Here is a 5599-nt window from a genome sequence, read left to right as displayed (position 1 = left end):
TAGAAGTAGGAGACTTCAAGACCCCATTTTCAATAATGAACAGAACATCTGGAGAGAGGACCACTATGAGTGAATAACACTACATACACCAAGTGGACCTAATAGATACATACAGAACATTCCACCCAACAGCAGAAAAATACACATTCTTCTTGGGGTGCCTGGGTGGCTCAGTTGGTTAAGCAGTTGCTTTCAGCTTGGGTCATGAACTCAGGGTCCTGGGATCAAGCCCTGCTTCGGAATTCCTGCTCAGTGGGGAGCCTGCTTCTTCCTTTCCCTCTTTCCCTGTTCATGTTCTCTCTCTCTCAAATAAATAAAATATAAAAAAAAAATACATATTCTTCTCAAGGGCACATGGACCGTTCTCCAGGTTAGATCACATGTTGGGTCACAGAACAAATCTTAACAAATTAGGAAGACTGAGATCTTACCAAGTATCTTTTCTAACCACAATGGAATATTTCCACACTGAAAATCATCAGCAAAAGGAAAACTGGAAAATTCATAAATGGGTAGAAATTAAACACACTCTTGAACAACCACTGGGTCAAAGAATAAGTCAAAAAAGAAATTAGAAATCAAGACAAACAAAAATAAAAACCCAACATACCAAAACCTACGGGATGCAGCAAAACAGTAGTAAGAGGGAAGTTCATAACAATAAATGTCTACATTAAAAAAGAAGATCTCAAATAAATAATCTAATTTTACACCTCAAAGAGCTAGAAAAAGAGAAACAAACTGAGTCCAAAGTTAGCAAAAGGCTAGAAACAACAAAAACTAGAGCAGAGGGGCACCTGGGTGGCTCAGTCGTTAAACGTCTGCCTTCGGCTCAGGTCACCATGATCCCAGGGTCCGGGGATCGAGCCCCGCATAGGGCTCCCTGCTCGGCAGGAAGCCTGCTTCTCCCTCTCCCACTCCCCCTGCTTGTGTTCCTTCTCTCGCTGTGTCTCTCTCTGTCAAATAAATAAATAAAATCTTTAAAAAAAAAAATTAGAGCAGAAATAAATAAAAAATAGAAAGAAATAGAAAAAAATCAACAAAATTAAGAGTAGATTTTTTGAAAAGATAAACAAAATTAACAAACCCTTAGAATAAATAAGGTAAAAAGAGAAGACTCAAAAATCAGAAATGAAAGAGGAGAAATAACAGCTCACACCACAGAAATACAAAAGATTTTAAGAAACTATTATGAAAAACTATATGCCAACAAATTGGACAACTTAGAAGAAATGGATAAATTCCTAGAAACATATAACCTCCCAAAACTGAATCAGAAAGAAATAGAAAATTTGAACAGATCCAATTACTAGCAATGAAATTGAATAAGTAATAAAAAAAACTCTCAACAAACAAAAGTCCAGGATCAGATGGCTTCACAGGTGGATTCTGCCAAACATTTAAAGAAGAATTTATTGGGGTGCCTAGGTGGCACAGTCCGTTAAGCTTCCAACTCTTGGTTTCAGCTCAGGTCATGATCTCAGGGTGGTGAGATTGAGTCCCACATCAGGCTCCACACTCAGCACGGAGTTTCCTTAAGACTCTTTCTCTCCAGGGGTGACTGGATGGTGCAGTCAGTTGAGCATCCAACTCTTCGTTTCAGCTCAGGTTGTGATCTTGGGGTCATGAGGTCGAGCCCCGAGTTGAGCCCCAGTCGGGCTTTGTGCTCAGCATGAAGTCTGCTTATGTTTCTCTCTCCCTCTCCCTCTGCTTCTCCCCCACCCCCCCAAATAAATAAATATATCTTAAAAAAAAAAAAGACTTTCTCCCTCTCTCTATGCCCCTCCTATTTCAAATAAATAAAATCTTTTTTAAAAAAAGAGTTAATACCTATTCTTCTCAAAAAACAGAAGACAAAGGAAATCTTCCTAATTCATTCTATGAGGCCAACATTACCCTGATACCAAAACCAGACAAAGACACTACCAAAAAAGAGAACTATAGGCCAATATCCCTGATGAGCTTAGATACAAGGATGTCCACTCTCACCACTTTCATTCAACGTAGTCCTGGAAGTCCTAACCACCACAATCAGCTGTAATTAAGCCAGGCATCTGTTTTCATGCTGCTCACTTCTGCCCAGGACAGCATGTGAATGTCACAATAAAAACTATCGGTAGGGGCGCCTAGGTGGCTCAGTCGTTAAGCGTCTGCCTTCGGCTCAGGTCATGATCCCAGGGTCCTGGGATCGAGCCCCGCATCGGGCTCCCTGCTTGGTGGGAAGCCTGCTTCTCCCTCTCCCGCTCCCCCTTCTTGTGTTCCCTCTCTCGCTGTCTCTCTCTGTCAAATAAATAAATAAAATCTTAAAAAAAAAAAAAAACTATCGGTAAAAGTTTCAAGGCGTCATGAAAAGATGGGGATTTGAAGGCCAGCCTGCTACTCATCATTAAACGAAAACCCACAGGAAACCCGGAGTTATTTCAACCAAGGGATGCTGCCAGTCTGGCCTAGAATGAAAATGCCTAGACAAATGGGAAGCATTAGATGGACAGCATATGGACTATAAGTGTGGACACAAAGTACAGTATAATCTAAGTAAATGATTCTGTACCGGGACATAAAAATTGTTCAGTAACTATCAGAGATTCTAAACTCTCTGCGTCTAGTCTGATGTATTGTACTTCAAGATGCTTCCCTGATGTACAGAATCTCCTTGTAAAGTAAATAATTGCGTTGTATATCAGTCCTCCTATCAATATTAATTATAAAGTATTTTAGAATTAAAAAAAAAGCCAAACTATAAACTATCTGCATCTAAGAATTTCTTTTTTTTTTTTAAAGATTTTATTTATTTATTCATGAGAGATAGAGAGAGAGAGGCAGAGGGAGAAGCAGGCTCCCCGCGGAACAAGGAGCCCGATGCGGGACTCGATCCCAGGACCCTGGGATCATGACCTGAGCTGAAGGCAGACGCTTAACCGACTGAGCCACCCAGGCGTCCCTGCATCTAAGAATTTCTGTAAAAATCTACCGTTCCCTATATATTTTCCTGATGGAGATAAAGAGGAACAACCAGATTTGAATGATGAAAACATGCATCAACTCATATTCTCCACTCTTAGCCACAACAATACCACACTTGTCATCTCTGTCAAGAGCATAGATATATCGGTTGCCCTCCAACCGAGTTTCGTTAGAAAAATCAGCACTCAAATTAGTTAAATAGCGTTGGATATGCCAAGGTTAGCAGTTAGCTGGCAGTTTGCATTTTAGCAAAACCTCTGTAATTTGTGGGATTCATTATTTTTTACTATATAATTCCCAAGTTATCTTAGGGTATTTATAAATTTAACTTTTATTAAGGAAAAAAGTTGAGTAAGTTCTAGAGAAAGACGTACAACATTGTACCTGTAGTGAACAATAATATATTAACACTTAAAAATTTGTTAAGAGGGTAAATCTTATGTTAACTGTTCTTTCCACAGTAAAATAAAATACAAGAAAATGAATCGCCAAAAGGATCATTTTGTGTGTGTGTGCAAAACTATCGTATTTACAAAAATGGTACAAAAGTGAATTCAACAGTCAATGCACATGCACACTTCATTCACATCTTCAACAAAAGATACTCTAACACTACAGAACTGAGTAAGAATACTAGCTTCAACGGCAGCTGTTAAGCACTAGTCACGTAAGTTACACCAGAATGGGCAAATATTGCCCAAGTAAAATTCTGTTCTTAGAGCTAAAACAGGTTTAAGGCCATTCAAGTTCAAGCACAGAGAAACAGATCTTTCAGAGCTCCAACTATTTTTGTTTGAAGAATGTGAACTGTCTTCCAACTTGTGGTCTTAAACTTCTGTTTTATGAAATCCAAAAGGAAAATACAGAAGAAATCAATACAAGTGAGGTTATATTAAATAAGAGTAACATACAAAGCTATAATTAAGATGAATTAAAGAAAGCGAACACATTATAATTGTAAAACTCGCTTGTTACTTGTTGAATCAGTCCTACACTAGGAGTTAGGTAATATATACAATTATTTTCAAGTAGATTATGTTGCTCTAACATGTTCTCTTTATCAGTGCACTGTTTAATCAAAAGCTCTACACACGTATATTCCCTTGCAATAGCAGCACACACTACCACTACCTGCAAAGCTGTCATTCTCAAATTACTTAGGGAATGAAAGGAAGTAAAAAGCAGAGAAGTAACATATTAAGGAGAAATAAGGAGAATTAGAAGATTCATGCAGTTCAGCTCTTTTAATCAGCCAGCCAGCTTGCTAGCAACAAGAGAAGGTTTCTGTCGAGGAAGGTCCTGTGCAGTGGAATGTGGTCACCAGTGACTTCTGTCTTATCTAGAACTGCAGTAGGAAGCTGCTTGTTCTTCGTGTTTATTGTTGTTTTGTGTGTGTGTGTGTACGCATGTGTTTAGGTAGGCTCCATGCCCAGTGTGGGGCTTGAACTCACAACTTGATTCATTTCTGCTTTAGCCATGTTATAATCCCCAGAATCAAAATATTTTTTCCCTTTCTGCAATTGTTTCCTTAAGAAATCTGAACCTCCAGGCTTTTGTCCCAGATGAGGACACCTTGTTTTTAATTTTGCTTCTTCAGCTTTCTCTACACTAGTTATTCTATCTACTATTTCCTTCTGCTCCTCCGAGGAGGCTGCCTCACGAAATTTCCACAGACATACTGCTTCCTCTTACCGTGCTTCCCCTTACCAAAAGGATTCAATCAAGTATCAAGGTTAGTCAAGACTCCAAGTCCAGGACTCTAAAGTGCGGGGTGGATACCTTGTTCACGAGATACTGGATTTGGGGATTTAAATCCCACACCCCGGGCGCCTGGGTGGCTCAGTTGGTGAAGCGACTGCCTTCGGCTCAGGTCATGATCCTGGAGTCCCGGGATCGAGTCCCGCATCGGGCTCCCTGCTCGGCGGGGAGTCTGCTTCTCCCTCTCCCACTCCCCGTTTGTGTTCCCTCTCTCGCTGTGTCTTTCTCTGTCAAATAAATAAATAAAATCTTAAAATAAATAAATAAATAAATAAATAAATAAATAAATAAATAAATCCCACACCCCCTTGGTCAAAAAAAAGCAAAGGAAGGAAATCTAACAATACAAAAAAAACATGAATCAGACTTGGTCAGCTCTGCGGTGACATTAAGGCATGAGAGTGGAATGATTCCATTCACAAACTTCCCTTTTCTAACAATATTAAGGAACAATATTAAGGAAGAGTGAATTTCTTCACACAAGTCAGTGTAAGATTCTGACCCTTACATGTAACACAGTGTGATCACACTGGGCTCTCCTGTGGCAAAAGGGAAAATGGGGAAGACTCAGAACCACTGTAGCTTTGAAGGTGCAAAATATTCCATGCATGTTCACGTTCAATAGCTGCCCCTCGAAAAAAATCAAACTGTACACAGAAGTGAAGAAAGTTAATCATCAAAATCTCTCTTTTCTCCCCACCCCTCATGCCTACACTTCGATATCACTTTGATATGTGTTCTCCCAGTTTGGTGCGTACATGTACCTACACACAATATATTTATGGTTAGGTATTATCTTAACCATATCAGGCTGCGATCTGCCTTTTCTACTTAAAGTCTGTATAGGTGAACTCATTTTTTTTCTATTGGCTGCCTA

General features: G+C 39.5%; 1 pseudogene; it reads right to left on the bottom strand.

Annotated features, from left to right (window-relative positions):
- Positions 1 to 4212: 4212 nt before the first annotated feature.
- Positions 4213 to 5332, bottom strand: LOC110585580 (annotated as a pseudogene).
- Between the last annotated feature and the right edge of the window lie 267 nt (positions 5333 to 5599).

This window comes from Neomonachus schauinslandi, chromosome 9 (genome assembly GCF_002201575.2).
Source record: "Neomonachus schauinslandi chromosome 9, ASM220157v2, whole genome shotgun sequence".
In the NCBI taxonomy this organism is placed as follows: domain Eukaryota; kingdom Metazoa; phylum Chordata; class Mammalia; order Carnivora; family Phocidae; genus Neomonachus; species Neomonachus schauinslandi.
Note: the sequence above shows the minus strand (reverse complement) of the source record. Positions and strands in the feature narration are given on the sequence as shown.